This window comes from Lithobates pipiens, unplaced genomic scaffold, assembly GCF_037356315.1.
Source record: "Lithobates pipiens isolate NorthernLeopardFrog02 unplaced genomic scaffold, aLitPip1_a1.2 Scaffold_8, whole genome shotgun sequence".
Taxonomy (NCBI): domain Eukaryota; kingdom Metazoa; phylum Chordata; class Amphibia; order Anura; family Ranidae; genus Lithobates; species Lithobates pipiens.
The window spans coordinates 105913268-105929895 of record NW_027507903.1 but is presented as its reverse complement, the minus strand read 5'-3'; the positions used below and the strand labels follow the sequence as shown (position 1 = coordinate 105929895).

At 45.8% G+C, this 16628-nt stretch overlaps 1 long non-coding RNA gene across 1 annotated transcript; it reads right to left on the bottom strand.

The window, feature by feature from the left end:
- Positions 1-264: 264 nt before the first annotated feature.
- LOC143963298 (uncharacterized) lies at positions 265-14444 on the bottom strand. Its single transcript, XR_013270934.1, has 2 exons — positions 14406-14444; positions 265-435 (listed from the first exon to the last, which is right to left on the bottom strand). It is a non-coding gene; the product is annotated as an uncharacterized LOC143963298 (long non-coding RNA).
- Between the last annotated feature and the right edge of the window lie 2184 nt (positions 14445-16628).

The following is a 16628-nucleotide window of genomic DNA, read 5'->3' as shown; positions in this document are numbered from 1 at the left end:
TTTTTTTTTTTTAATTAGGTTCCTTATACTGATATTAAAGCTTTGTAAGCTGAGCCTCATAACTGGCTGAATAGGACTTCAGTGGGGATTTACAGATACAAGTGACATCATGAGCCTCATATCTCAATGATGTCACAAGTCTCCAGCTCCTGATGTTTAGCAAACAATGACCTCACGGGGAAACTGATAGACACATTTGTCAGAAGAACATTTTAAAAATCGGACAATGCAAAAAAAAAAAAAAAATCACATAATTCCAGTCAGAAAAGGTTGATACAAACATTTTTATTTATGGAGATGCTACTGTTGATACATTGTGTGATGTCCGGTCTGGGAAGGTGCCTAGAGCAAACACGGGTATCCCCCAAGAATAAAGTCCAAAACATAAAATGCCAGCATGCTGGTAAAAAATGTTGTCCCCAGTCCAGCTTTCATCTAAAAAAAGAAAATAAGGGAACAAAGATAAAGTATTAGAGCAAAGCCAATGTACACCATGTTCAAATACAATACATCAAAAGCTGCAATTGTGTCTAAGTAGAAGAGGTGTGTGTATAGTTATTTGAATGTTGGTGTCCTTTGTGCATTTCTTCCAGATCTGTGCAGTATTCCAGCATGCAACAACGTCTGCACTTTTCCCTGTTCAGGAGCTTCCTATAATAAACACCAGTCAGTGCTACTCTCGCCCCGTTCAGGGTGACTGGCCTGGTATCTGCCCCCCTGTAGTTTAAAGTGATTCTAAAAGTCAGAAGGTTTTTCAAGGCTTCTTTAAAGACTGTCCAGGGACTCTGCTTCCTCATTGGCTGAGACAACAGTGGGCACAATTGGCTTTCGCTGCTGTCAAAAGTAAGTCAGCCAAGACAAGGCCAAGCTAAATGGACACACAGAGAAGGGGCAAGGAAGCCAGCCTACTCGGGTGCCCCCACAGCAAGCTGCTTGCCCTGGGCAGGAGGGAGGAGCCAGGAATGCTGGCAGGGGATCCAAGAAGAGGAGGAACAGGACTGCTCTTTGCAAAACTACTTCACAGAGCAGGTAAGTATAATACATAAAAAAAAAATAATTAGCCCTTAATATAACTTTAACCACTTGCTTACTGGGCACTTAAACCCCCCTCAGTCCCAGACCAATTTTCAGCTTTCAGCGCTGATGCACTTTGAATGACAATTGCGCGGGCATACAACACTGTACCCAAATGAAATTTTTATCATTTTTTTCCCACAAATAGAGCTTTCTTTTGGTGGTATTTAGTTACAGCTCAGAGTTTTATTTTTTGCTAAACAAACAAAAAAAGATGCAAAAAAAAAAAAAAAAAAAATCATGTTTTAATAGTTTGTTCTAAAATTTTGCAAACGGGTCATTTTTCTCCTTCATTGAAGTGCGCTGATTAGGCGGCACTGATAGGCTGCATTGGTGGGCACTGATGGGCTGCATTGGTGGGCACTGATAGGCTGCATTGGTGGGCACTGATAGGCTGCACTGGTGGGCACTGATAGGCATAGTTAAGGCGGCACTAATAGGCACAGATAAGGCGGCACCGATGGGCACAGATAAGGCGGCACAGATAAGATGGGCACAGATAAGATGGCACGGATGGGTGGCACGGATGGGTGGCACGGATGGGTGGCACGGATGGGTACCACTGATAGATGGGACTGATGGGCACTGATAGGTGGCACTGATAGGTGGCTCTGATAGGTGGCACTGCTGGGCACTGATGGGCGGCACTGCTGGGCACTGATGGGCGGCACTGCTGGGCACTGATGGGCGGCACTGGGGTGCAGCACCTTTGAGGCAGATTGTGGGCACTGTGGGTGGCACTGTGGGTGGCACTGCTGGGTGGCACTGTGGGCACTGCTGGGTGGCACTGTGGGCACTGCTGGGTGGCACTGACGGGGGGCACTAACTTTTATTAAATTGGCACTGCAGGGGGCAGGTGGGCACTGGCAGGGGGCAGGTGAGCGCTTACATTACTGGCCGTGATCGGGACTGATGTCCCGATCACGGCCGCCGGTGATCGGGACTGATGTCCCGATCACGGCCGCCGGTGATCGGCTTTTTTTTTTTCTCCTCGCGCTGTCAGCGCGAGGAGGAATAATAGCCGATTACCGGCTCCGTTCTATCTCATGATCAGCTGTCATTGGCTGACAGCTGATCACGTGATAAGGGGTCGGGATCGACCCCTTGCACGGATCGGTGATCAGGCGAGTCTCATGGACTCGCCGATCACAGAGCGCGCCGCGCGCGCCCCTCAGGGGGCGCGCAGGCCGCTCGTACACGGGACGACGTCAATAGACGTAGTCCCGGAAATGTAGGTCCGCGCTAATGCCGTCATTTGGCAATAGCGCGGTACCGAAGTGGTTAAGGATAATCCACCTTTGGGAACATGAGCCACACGTTTTTAGGGTGGAACATGTAACATGTTCCCAATGCTGCAGCCGCTGCCTGATTTCCCCCTCCGTTTGACAACAGTATGGGGAGAAGTTCCACATACTAGATGTCAGTTTTTCCAATTAGCGCGGCCGTGCGGGGCTCTGCCCACACAGCGGCATCATTTATTCTTAGAGTTCTGTGAATGAACTACAATTACCGACATTCTTTGAGGATGTCGGCTTGTAATTCTCAATGAAAAACCACAGTGCTGTGGAGCTCTCTAGGTAGTTCATTGATTCTACCTCTCAGTGTATCTGTTTGCCCATATGGGATGTATGGGCTCACAAATGTACTGACAGGTCTGCAGGAGACCTGCATAGATTTAGCAATCTGCTGATCGCTAGTGCAATGTTTTACAGGCTCAAAATTATTATTATATTTTTTTAAATGCACTTTAACCTGCAAACATTTTTTTTTTTTAAAAGTGAACTTATTTTAACCATTTCCAGCCCAGATCTATTATGGCATTCCTCGCCTACATGTAAAAATCATTATTTTTTGCTATAAAACTACTCAGAACCCCCAAATATATATTTTTTAGCGACACCCTAGGGAATAAAATGGCGGTCAGTGCAACTTTTTATGTCACAAGGTATTTGTGCAGCAATTTTTTTCTTAAAAAAAATAAAAAAAAACACACCAACAAGCACTTATGTTAGCCCAATTTTTTTGTATAATGTGAAAGATGATGTTACGCCGAGTAAATAGATACCCAATAGGGCTGCAACTAACGATTTTCATAATCGATTAGTTGGCCGATTATTGTTTTGATTAATCGAACGGTTAATAACCTTAAAAAAAAAAGTGGGTCAAATTGACGTTCATTTTCAACCACAGTGATGGGAAAATTTGGAAATAATAAAAAACTGCTTGGTCAAAGGAATTTTCAGACAGTGGATGTGGTTTTCATTCAGAAATTACATTAATGTTAAAAACAAGTGAAAATTTCAAACAAAATTCTTTCATTTAGCGACTGTACAAAGATTTTTCATCTGAATATTCTCATCTGAAAATTGATTCATGTGGCAGCATAAGGCCCCTTTCACACAGGACGGATCAGTAATGATCCGCCCCGTGATGATCCGCTTGCTCAGCGGGGATCGCTCCGTTGTTCCTGCTGAGCCGACACACTGTGCAGGGACCGCCCTGTCAGCTCTCCGCTCTCCTCTATGGGGGATCGGATGAACACGGACCATCTGTCCATGTTCATCCGATCCGCTCTGCAGACAGATAGAAAAATAGGATTTTTCTCCGTCTGCAGAATTGGACAATTACGGAGGCGGACGATAGCGGGTGTCTGCGAGATGTTCATCCACAGACACCCGCTATCCCATAGGGATGCATGCATGTCCGTATTTCATCCACAAACGGATGGATGAAATACAGACATACTGTCCGCATGTGTGAAAGGGGCCTAAGGCTCGGTACACACCTACGCAGTTTGCTTTTAATCTGTTTCTGCAGGGTTTTTTGCTGTTTTTTTTTATTTCAGCGCACGTGATTTTACTGCAATTTGCATTTTTGCATTTTTTGGGGGCAGATTAAAAAACACAAATTGCTTTAAAAAAGCATTACATGCTTTTCTGCAGCTTCTCCATTGAAGTATATTGAACCAAAAAAAGATCGTTCTGCGTTTAAAAGTCCCTGACCGTTTCCAAATACGCAGCGGCTGAAAAAAAGCACAGATATGAGCGTGTCCCATAGGAAACCATGTAAATGAACCGTAGTGCGTTTCTGCAAAAAGCACCAATAAAAATATAGATGTGAACCAGGTCTAAGACATTTACTAACACAATGGGGTTAAAAAGACTAAAATGAGCCCTTTATAGTAAAAGAGAAAAAAAGCTGATGACGACTACTTTAAGGGGTTCACTTTTTTTTACTGTAGAACGGTGAAAGTAATATTTACAGTAGCGATTATTTGCTCTTTTTGTATTATAAAAGGGCTCATTTTTTTGTTAATCCTATTATGTTACTGGCCGATTAATCGATTATGAAAATAGTAATCAATTCATTTCATAATCGATTAGTTGTCGATTCATCAATTAGTTGATTCAGCCCTAATACCCAACATGTCAAACTTCGGTACTTAAAAATCTCCATAGGCAACACTTTACAAATGTTTACAAGTTACCCGTTTAGAGTTACAAAAGAAGTCTTGGGCTAGAATTATTGTTCTCACTACAACATTCATGGCAATACCTCAGATGTGTGGTTAGAACGCAGTTTTACATTTGCGTTCACTTCTGTGTGTGAGCACGCGGGGACGAGGTGCTCTAAAAAAACATATTTTTTTTAATCTTTACACTTTTCCTTTCAATTTATTTTTTTTAATCACTTTTATTAAAAAATAGTGCACGACAGGTCCTCGTTAGAGAGAGAGATGTGGGGTCTATAAGACCCCACAGCTCTCCGCTAGGCTGGAAAGCCTGAGATAAAAAATAAAAAAACTAACAAAAAAAAAACAAAACCACACAATCTCAGCCTTTTTCTCTAAAAACACAGAAGTGATTACATTTGCCGAGGACGGAATTGACATCTTAACGTCGTGCCCGGCCTCTGAAGGTCATAGAGATGGCCGAGGACCATCTGGTCCTTGGTCAGCTCTATGGTAAATGGCCCCTCCTGCTGCCTGTAAAAACAGCCACTATGATTGTCCTTACTGTGCAGGGAATCGCTCTGGCAGAAAAAAATATATGATATCTGGATGATGCCTGTAGCTCCATCATTCAGATATCTCCAATCAAAGTCCATGACATCATATGACGGCCTTGTGTGGGAAGTGGCCCCTCCCACAGCTTTGCTCTGTACAGGATACATGCAGTACAACGATGATGCCAGCACTACTTTTACAAAGTAATATTGAGTTTTGCAAAGACCTTTGGTGCACACAAAGCGGCTATTGAGGAACATATTGAAAAAAAAAAAAAAAGAGTTCTATGCCACAAGTCCAACTTTAAAAAGAGAAGTACACAGCCTCTGGCCGAATCTTCAGCTCGTTTGGCTGTACTTCTCCTGTGGATCACAGGAGTGCAGTTCGTTTTTAGCAGATAGTGGGATGAAGTCTGCTGTCAGCTGACATCACAGAGCCGGTCCAGGCAAGATCACAAAACTGGAGTAGGGAACCGCCCACAAACCTGGACCGGCACTGGCTTAGCCTCTCAGCGAGCCAATTAAAGACTGAGCCGGCCGCTACCGCCTCCTCCATAGCCCAGCGCTCCAGTGAGCGGTGACTGATAGTCACCAACTCTCTGCTCAGGGAGCTGTGAGAAAAGAGCGATCTGTTTCACGGTCCAGCGTTGTGGGTGCAGGAAGCCTCGCTCCTCTCCCCCTCCTCTCCACGGCGCCAGCATTCTAAATGTGGGCGCCTGGCTGTGGCTTTACAGCTGGGCGCGCACTGAATATGCGTGTGCCATACTGTGAATGGCCAGACAATCTTCTGGGACCTATGACATGTCCCTATGACATGCCCCTGTTGAAGACACTCTATGTCGAAACGCGTCGGGCTCGCTTTTGGCACCCCACATTGCTTTTATTTTGTTAATTTGTGATCACTAGTCATAATTTTTATTTTTACTATATGACTTTTAATAAAACCTGATGGTTAATATTTTTTGACCCGCACCATGTGGAGCTTTCTTTTTTCTTTTTCGTTTTAATTTCTACAAACCCCTCACCCCTCGCTTGGAGTTGTAACTTTAATTGAGTTACATCTGAATTGGATAACCTGACGAATATTCCGGAGAACCCCCTGTGAGACGCCCCCCAGGGTCTACAGTCGTTTGGAGACGCCCCCCGGGGTCTACAGCCATTTGGAGTCTTCTCTACACCTGGTCGTATCACCACCAATCTATCTTCTGGTCCTAGGTCCGGACCCCAAGCGCACTCGACTCAACTGTCATAAGACCGTGTGAGTCCATCATATTCGGTAAGAGTATTCTACCCATTTCTTTGATATCTTCAGACAAGCCGATATATCGGGTTATACCTGACTTCTGAAGCAGTTCTTATCACATCCCTTGTGCACCTGTCACACTATAGAGGATTCCAATAACATCTGTGATTGTCTATGGACTTTCCTTATGTAATTACTGACTCTCTCATGTGATTACTGATAAGGTTGATTTTTTGTGATCACATTCTGTTTTTTTTCCCATGGGATCACACTTCCACTTAATAGAAGCGCTACACTACTTATTGTTTTAAATTGTTCAACTTTGTTTGTTTGAAGTGTCGGCAGCTGTTTTTTCACTTGTTTTTTCTGATATAGCGCAGTGTTTTCCCCCCCTCCCCCCCTCTTTTTGTCCCAGAAGATTGCAGGGAGGAGGTGATCTTCCTTCTGGTGCCGCAGAGACAGAGGAGGAAGTGGGAGACGGGTGCCTATAAAAACAGGGTACCCTCGCTCCTCCCCCCAAAAAATGACATGACAAATGTGGCACATCAGGAGGTCACCAGCACTTAAAGCGGAAGTTCCATTTTTGGGTGGAACTCCCCTTTAATTTATAGAGTTCCAGTGTGTAAGGCTGAAGGCAACAGGTGGGGAGGGGGGGAGGGACCGCTGTGCGGCAATCTTACCAGGAAGAGGGAGCGTGTACCTGTCAAAACCACGTACCCGCTCCCCCCTCCATGCCAAAAAATGCCAAATGTGGTGGTGGAGGGTGCGAACAAATGGAAGTTCCCGTTTTGGGTGGAGCTCTGCTTTAAGATTATGTCGCTAATACAAAATGTACCAAAACCTCAGCTGGGAGAATGTAGCGATAAATCCATATCCCCAAAAAACAATTCATGACACCGAGACTGAATTTTTAGACGTAAAATAACCAATTCTAGACAGTGTCGTACATCCTCCTTATAATGAAATAGTAAAGTCGGTGTAAGCTGCACACCCACGATAATTATCTCCAGCATGCAATCACAGTATAACAATTCTAACTCAAGGGTGTTGTGAGGAGTCTAAAGGGGAATAAATATACCCAAAAACTATTGTACAGCTCAAATAGCACCAGAATAAGGCTAATCGGGTATTAGTAACATTGAATATTACACAGATAAATAAAATACATTTTGTGAATTACTGTAAAACCTGAATGGAACCTGCATTCAGTTTCGATTTTGGACTTTGCTGGCTGCATGCTTGTTCCAGGCCAGTGACTAAGGAAGAAGGTCATAAGGATGACAGTCTGTACCAATGCCATGGATTCCAAATCACAGCCAGACCAAACATTTTAAAAAGGGAAAGATCAAAGCTGATATTTTCTAGTTCCACCAGGTGGCAGCACATGACCAATGTTTTTCAGTGCCAATGCTACTAGGAAGCCTGGGCTGTTTGTTATGACGTCTAAAAGAATAAAGATTATTATTACTTTAGAACAGTTCACTAAAATTGTCTGTTTCATAATTCAATAAAAGCTTTTTCGGCCATACTTCTCTTGTGGGTAACAAGAGTGCACTTACTTTTGCACTCCTGAGACCCGGAGTCAGCTTATTTTGGGCTATTGCCTGCTGTCAGCGAACATGTCAGGGAAGTTACAGGCTCTGGAAGGATCCCGATCACATTGTCGGGATCCACCCAGCTTCCTGATTGACAGCTGGCTCTGAATCTCAGCATACAGCTGCGCCCACCCTTCCTCTCAGATGAAGCTGGAGGAGAACTGAACGATCAGCAGTCTTGCGATTGCAAGTTTTCTGTCTTAAAGAGGAGCTCCGGGCTACTTTGGAAAAAGTCAGCAGCTACAAATACTGTAACTGCAACTTTTTAAATAAGGACACTTACCTGTCCAGGGATCCTGCGATGTCCTCTCCTGAGCCAATTCTTCAATTGGCTTTGGGTGCAGGCGCCGCCATCTCTGGTAAGGGAAACGGGAAGTGAAGCCTTGCAGCTTTACAGCCTGTTACCTACTGTGCATGCGCAAGTCGCGCTGCGCCTTGTGAATGGTCCTGCAATCTTCTGGGACCTGTGTGTAGGGGGGGGGGGGTAGGGGGCGAAATTACGGGTCAGTTTGCTGTGGTCATCTGAGCCGGAAGTGGGAGCGAGTACTTGTCTAAACCAGGTACCCCCCCTTAGAAAAGTGCCAAATGTGGCAGTGGAGGATGCAAACAAAAAGGAGCTTTCCCTTTTGGGTGGAGCTCTGCTTTAAATCCTGTATAAAGGTTTGTTTGTTTTCTTTTTATATACCCCAAACTTCTCCCATCAAGATAAAAGGCATTCTCTGTTCAGCAGTCCCCCTCAGCCCCCCTAATACTTGCCTGAGGTCCCTCTAAACCCAGCGATGTTGTAGAAGTGTCTTGGCTGCCCAGGATTCCCTTCCTCATTGGCTGAGACAGCAGCGAGGCAACATTAGCTTCCGCTGCTGTCAAAGTCAGTCAGCCAATGAGGAGAGAAAGGGGGTGGGGCCAGGCCATGGCTCCATGTCTGAATGGAGCAAGGGCCTCCCATAGCAAGCTGCTTGCTGTGGGGGCACTCAACAAGGAGGGGCACTGAAAAGGGACCAGAGAAGAGGAGGATTTGGGCTGCTCTGTGCAAAACCACTGGAACAGCAATGAAGTATAACATGTTTACTTTTTTGGGGTAACAAATAGTGTAGCGCTAAATAAGTGAGAAAGTGTCAGTAATAAAGCTGACACTATACCACACATAAATAATAAAATGTGCGATTACGTGAAAAAATACAAATGTTAATTCGTTCAAAACACAACAGAAGTGTGAAGGTGTATCGATACTGGTAGGTATCAATAACTAAAATGTGAGTCCCAGTGAAATAGTCCACATGTGTTGAATGGTAGACAAATATTGCAGTTAGTCTTCCCAACGGGGAAATCAGACGAAACCGGAAAAGACGGCTTGTCTGGAGTAACTTCAAAGAATAATTAAACACTCTTACCAGAGAGGGTGGACTCATCTGTCATACGACAGTTGAGTCAACAGCGATTGAGGTCCAAAATGGAACCAATGATGGTTTGATAGTAGTCCAGGTAGGTGGCTCAGCTATCTCCAGATTGGGAGGACTTCCAGTATTGAAGGCTGTGGTATGCGTCTCTCATGGCGACAGGGTCCAATTAATCGCATTGGGGTGCCAACTCCAAATGTAGAGGATGGTCAGCAAATAAGGAAAAAAAAAGGAAAAAAGGCTACAAATGGTGCAGATCAGATAGTAACCATTGGGTTTATTTTAAAAAAAAGGGTCATAAAAACCATAACAAAATTATGACATGTGATCACAAAAAATATATTTAAAACGTAAAAAAAAGCAATGTGGGGTGCCAAATGCAAGCTCGATGCGTTTCGACAACAGAGGTCTTCAACAGGGGCATATATGCCGCGACGGGCTTGCATTTGGCACCCCACATTGCTTTTTTTACGTTTTAAATATATTTTTTGTGATGACATCATAATTTTGTTATGGTTTTTATGACCCTTTTTTAAAAAATAAACCCAATGGTTACTATCTGATCTGCACCATTTGGAGCCTTTTTTCCTTTTTTTTCCTTATTTGCTGACCATCCTCTACATTTGGGGTTGGCACCCCAATGCGATTAATTGGACCCTGTCGCCATGAGAGACCACATGCCACAGCCTTCAATACTGGAAGTCCTCCCAATCTGGAGATAGCTGAGCCACCTACCTGGACTACTATCAACCCATCATTGGTTCCATTTTGGACCTCAAGCGCTGTTGACTCAACTGTCGTATGACAGATGAGTCCACCCTCTCTGGTAAGAGTGTTTAATTATTCTTTGAAGTTACTCCAGACAAGCCGTCTTTTCCGGTTTCATCTGATTTGTGGATTGTCTGATTTCCCCGTTGGGAAGACTAACAGCAATATTTGTCTACCATTCAACACATGTGGACTATTTCCCTGGGACTCACATTTTAGTTATTGATACCTACCAGTATCGATACACCTTCACACTTATGTTGTGTTTTGAGCGAATTAACATTTGTATTTTTTCACATAATCGCACATTTTATTATTTATGTGTGGTATAGTGTCAGCTTTATTACTGACACTTTCTGACTTATTTAGCGCTACACTATTTGTTACCCCATTTCCACTGAACTTTGTTTCTTTGAGTGTTAGCTGCTGATTTTTATTTATTTTTCTTTAATCATAGCGCAGCGTTTTCCCCTTTAAAAATGTTTACTTTTTTTCCTAGTTAAAAATAAGAAACAAGACTTTACAATCCCTGTAATACTGATAGAGTTGGTGTGAAGTCCCCAAAGCATTTGGATGACAGGTCCATGTCCGCTCTGCTATGCAGACAAGGACAGAGCCCGCTCTCCTCTATGGAAAAAGACATGCAGTCATTGGATCCCACCCTCTGAATGGATTAACCCCCACACACACATTGGTGGTCACAGGAAGTGAAATGGAACCCCCACCATTGGTGCTCAGTGGCAGTGAAAGTTAAATTGGTTATAAACACTTTCATATACCCAGTGATGTGACCGGCCACAGATGAAACGAATCCCCCTACGGAAGATGGATCTCTATCTGCAGTCTTCTCTACACTTATCTACCATTCAAAGTACTGAAATTATACAGCTTGTCTGAGAGTACACAAAAAAAGGGGGATGGGGAGCTGAAGTTACACTACAGAGCTCAATGAGGAGAGCCGATTGGAAGGAAGAGACACACACCCCCACCCCCATCACATAGGAACAGAGATGAGGCTGTCAATCAGCTCGAGCTGGGGGAGGGGAGGGAAGGACAGAACTTCTAAGTGCAGTATTAACCACTTCAGCTGCGGAAAATTTACCCCCCTTTCATGACCAGGGCATTTTTTGCGATACGACACTGCGTTAATTTAACTGCCAATTGCGCGGTTGTGCGACGCTGCACCTAAACAACATTTACGTCCTTTTTTTTCCCCACAAATAGAGCTTTCTTTCAGTGGCATTTTATCACCTCTGTGGTTTTTATTTTTTGCGCTAGAAAAAAAAGAAATAGCGACAATAAAAAAAAAAAAAAAAAGGAATCATTTTTACTTTCTGCTATAAAATATATACAAATAAAAATAATCAAATTTTTTCATCAATTTAGTCCAATATATATTCTGCTACATCCCAATAAGTGTATATTGATTGGCTTGCGCAAAAGTTATAGCGTCTACAAACTACGGGACATATGATTGTTTTTCTAGTAATGACGGCGATCAGCGATTTTTTAAGTGGGATTGCGATGGACAAATCTGACACCAAGGCCCCTTTCACACTTGTGCAACCTGAAAGTTGTGCCATTTTTGCCACGACTTAAAGCAATGCCTGTGTAATCTTTATGTCTATGAACCTCAAGTCGCACCAAAGCAGGGCTGGGACTACTTTAAAGTCGCACAGATATGAATGGTACCCATTGGAAATCATGGGGTACGACTTGTCATGCCACTTTGTAGTCCCAAGTTGCACAAGTGTGAAAGGGGCCTAAGGTCCTTATCACACATGTGTGGCTTTGGACATCAGAGTCACATGACAAGTCGTACCCCATGACTTCCAATCATCATCACCCATATCTGTGCCACTTCAAAGTAGTCCCTGTACTACTCTTTTCCACTTTGATGCAAGTTGACATCCATAGACATTAAGTTTACACAGTCATTCCCTGAAATCGCATGAAAATCGCACAAATACCAAGTCGGATGAAAGGGATCCCACTTTTTGGGGACCAATGACATGAATACAGGGCAAAAAAATTTAAAATGCACAGCATTAATGACACTGACAGAGAAGGGGTTAATAGTGGCGGCAATCAAAGCATAAGATGTGCTCCTAGGAAGTGCTTTCTGTGTGGGGGTGGGGGTGCCTTGACTTGAGGAAGACAGATCACATGACGGAATGGCGGTCTGCCTCTCCTGAGAACGATCAGCGTGTCCCGGTGGACATCGCATCCGCTAGACCCGCCGATTGACTTCCGCTGTGTCCAATCAGGGAGGGAGCGAGTTCACTGGTGGCGCACGCCCCAGACCCAGCGCACAAAATCACGTACAGGTATGTGATTTTGTGTAGGAGGGATCTGCATGGAGAGCTCCATATCAGAGTAATACACAATTACTTCTCTCTCCTCCTCTCTTTATACACAGATTTCTCTTCTATCTCTATCACTACTGGCTGCATCTAGTGTACATTTATGGATATACCTGAGGACTGTGTGTATATAAAACCTCTAGAGGCGGTATATACACCCCATATCATTTTCACCTATATACTATTCTACAGTCTACTTGTATAATATCAAGGTCTCCATATATGGCTGAGAACAATTGTATTTTATCTCCAGGGCTCTCCTCTCCCCTCCCCTCCCCACACTTATACTCACCAAACTCCTTTCATGTTTTTGTTAATCAGATGGAGGTCCCTCCCCTGTCACCTTTCTTTTCGGTGTCAGGAAAAGCTGTCAGCAATGATTCATGCAGACATCAGAGGAACGAGGCAGTAGACAGAAATTACCCTCACTGCTCTGGACTGAGACAAGTACACACTAGAGAGAGATATCCTCTAATCACATTTCATTACAAACACTTCAACCCCCCGAAATTAGCAGTCACGGAAGTGTCATTTATCCATCCCTACATTACATGTCTGTGTCAGGAAAACGAGGTGGGGGGGGGGTAAGACTGGCTGGTACACAAAGACTGGGGAGGCAGATGACACAACATGGCTGGGGGAGGGGGGCAGGTGACAAAACAGAGCTGGAGGGGCAGGTAAAGGTGGGATGGGGGGTTAGACTGGCTGGTAGACACAGACAGGGGGGCAGGTGACACAACACGGCTGCAGTGGGGGTGCAGGTGACACAACACGGCTGCAGTGGGGGTGCAGGTGACACAACACGGCTGCAGTGGGGGTGCAGGTGACACAACACGGCTGCAGGGGGGGGCAGGTGATAGAACATGGCTGTGACAGAACACGGCTGCAGGGAGGGGGCAGGTGAAAGAACACGGCTGCAGGGGGGGCAGGTGAAAGGACACGGCTGAAGGTGAAAGGACACGGCTGCAAGGGGGGGGCAGGTGAAAGAACACGGCTGCGGGGGGGGGGCAGGTGAAAGAACACGGCTGCGGGGGGGGCAGGTGAAAGAACACGGCTGCAGGGGGGGCAGGTGAAAGAACACGGCTGCGGGGGTGGGGGCAGGTGAAAGAACACGGCTGCGGGGGGGGGGGGCAGGTGAAAGAACACGGCTGCGTGGGGGGGGCAGGTGAAAGAACACGGCTGCGGGGGGGGGGGGCAGGTGAAAGAACATGGCTGCAGGGGGGGGCAGGTGACACAACACGGCTGCAGGGGGGGCAGGTGACACAACACAGCTGCGGGGGGGCAGGTGAAAGAACACGGCTGCGGGGGGGCAGGTGAAAGAACACGGCTGCGGGGGGGCAGGTGAAAGAACACGGCTGCGGGGGGGTGGGGTGGGAGGGGGCAGGTGAAAGAACACGGCTGCGGGGGGGCAGGTGAAAGAACACGGCTGCGGGGGGGGGCAGGTGACGCCGCTGCGGGGGGGGCAGGTGACACAGCTGCGGGGGGGGCAGGTGACGCCGCTGCGGGGGGGGGGGCAGGTGACGCCGCTGCGGGGGGCAGGTGATGCGACGTGGCTGCGGGGGGCAGGTGACGCGACGCTGCTGCAGGGGGCAGGTGACGCAACGCGGCTGCAGGGGGCAGGTGACGCGACGCGGCTGCAGGGGGCAGGGGGCGCGACGCGGCTGCAGGGGGGCAGGTGATGCGACGCGGCTGCAGGGGGCAGGTGACGCGACACGGCTGCAGGGGGCAGGTGACGCGACACGGCTGCAGGGGGCAGGTGACGCAACGCGGCTGCAGGGGGCAGGTGACGCGACGTGGCTGCAGGGGGCAGGTGACACGACGCGGCTGCAGAGGGGGGGCAGGTGACACAACACGGCTGCAGTTCACTTAGTGAACACGGAGGGGGATTGGGGGGGTCTCCAGCTCTGTCTCCCCCCGGACTTTCCTCCTCACTATTTCCGTGGTCTCCTCTCCTCCTCACCTGCACAGCTCTGCGCCCCCCGGCCGCCATTTCTGCCCCCCCCCCCGGACCGTTCCTTTCAGCTCTCCCCTCAGTAACTGTCTCCGTTCATCCTCCATAGAGATTTCCAGTACTAAAGATGGCCGACGGGTGATGATGAAACCAATAAATCACTGCATTCAGCTGATCGGGATAGGAGACACCTATGGCGGGGATCGGTATTACAGCCGGAGAAGACAGATTGTCATCTTGTGGCCAAATTCAAGAATAACCATTAAAATCACACAATACTGTTGAAATTTGAAATAAAATTAATAAAATGATATAAAATTGATATGGGTTTCTGTGATATGACATATGACATAGTTGGTGTGAGGTGCATCAGGTCAGGTGCTTCAGTAAGAGGCGCTGTGATTGGTCACAGGTTCTTCTTTACTCCAGTCTGAGGCGGTCTCAGGTCACTTCTCCTTAGCGGGTTGACGGAGTGACATTCAGAGAGGATAGCTCCTGCATTTCACTGCGATTTTCAGCGACTGACAGCGAATAACTGCGATTTTTATCATTTTTATTGATATTTATCGCTATTACTAACCCTTATTATAATATTATTCTTAATATTATAAGTTTTTTGCCTTTTTTCAGGTATACAGGCATCCAACACCAACAGGATGCCTCGGCCTTCACGTCCCGGATCTGTATTATCTGTTTTGCAGGTATTGAAGATGGAGAAGACACGACCACTGTGACCTGCGCTCACCAATTCCACACGGTGTGCATCCAGCGGTGGATGGAGCAAAGCGCAACCTGTCCACTGTGCCGGGCTGCCATCCTCATCCCCCAACAGGACCACGGCCATCAGGGGAACAACAACAGGTTTGACATTCGGGTTGATGAAAATGGTAATATGTGGTTCATTGACATTGAGCAGCAGCTGATCCGCAGGGTTGACTTTCAGGTTAATGAAGATGATGATGAGTATGTGGTAATGTGGCAATGATCCCTATAGAGCAGTGATGGCGAATCTTGGCACCCCAGATGTTTTGGAACTACATTTCCCATGATGCTCAACTACACTGCATAGTGCATGGGCATCATGGGAAATGTAGTTCCAAAACATCTGGGGTGCCAAGGTTCGCCATCACTGCTATAGAGTAACATCTTTTTTCTTTATCTATACAGGATCGTAGTAGTAATAGTAATTGTTTATACTTGTAGTAGTTTTATAGTAGTTAAAAAAAAAATCTATTTTTATAAATATATAACAGATATTTTCTTTTTATACAGCATGCTTGTAGTAGTAATTGCCATTTTTTATGCTCGTAGTAGATTTATATTAGTTTAAAAAATAAAATAAAAAATTGTATAAATATATATATATATATATATATATATATATATATATATATATATATATATATATAAGTATAACATATATTTTCTTTTTTATACAGCATGCTTGTAGTAGTAATGGTAATTGTTTATGCTTGTAGTAGTTTTACGGTAGTTAAAAAAAAATATATAAATATATATGTATAAGTATAACAGATATTTTCTTTTTATGCAGCATACTTGTAGCAGTAATTGTAGGGGTGCAACGGATCGTCACCGATCCGTGATTCGAACGGGTCACCCCGCTCGGATCGGCACATGCCCGCGATCCGCAGGGTGCTCCGCGGTCTCGGCCTTAGGAAAGGCCGTGGCTTCGGCCTAGCTCCTAAGCGGCGGCCATCTTTCTACACCCAGGCCATTTACAATGTTATCGCTCCGACGGAGCGATCACTTGTAAACAAACTGGCTTGTGGCCGGTTCCTCTCTCCCTCTCTGTACTAATCTGTACAGTAGAGGGGAGAGATCGGATGGAAGCAGCCATCCCTCCATACCCTGGCAATACTCTGCTATACCCAGCAATACCCTGCCAATACTCTGCCATACCCAGCCAATACTCTGCCATACCCAGCCAATACTCTGCCATACCCAGCCATACACTGCTATACCCAGCCATACTCTGCCATACTCTGCCATACTCTGCCATACCCAGCCATACTCTGCGATACCCAGCCATACTCTGCAATACTCAGCCATACCCAGCCATACTCTGCAATACTCAGCCATACTCAGCCATGCTCAGCCGTATCCAGCCATACTCAGCCAATATTATAGTGGGGAGATTGTGGATATTACAGTGGGGACTATATGGTGGTGGAATTTTCACAGGTTTTTGCAAATTAAATTATTATTTGCTGA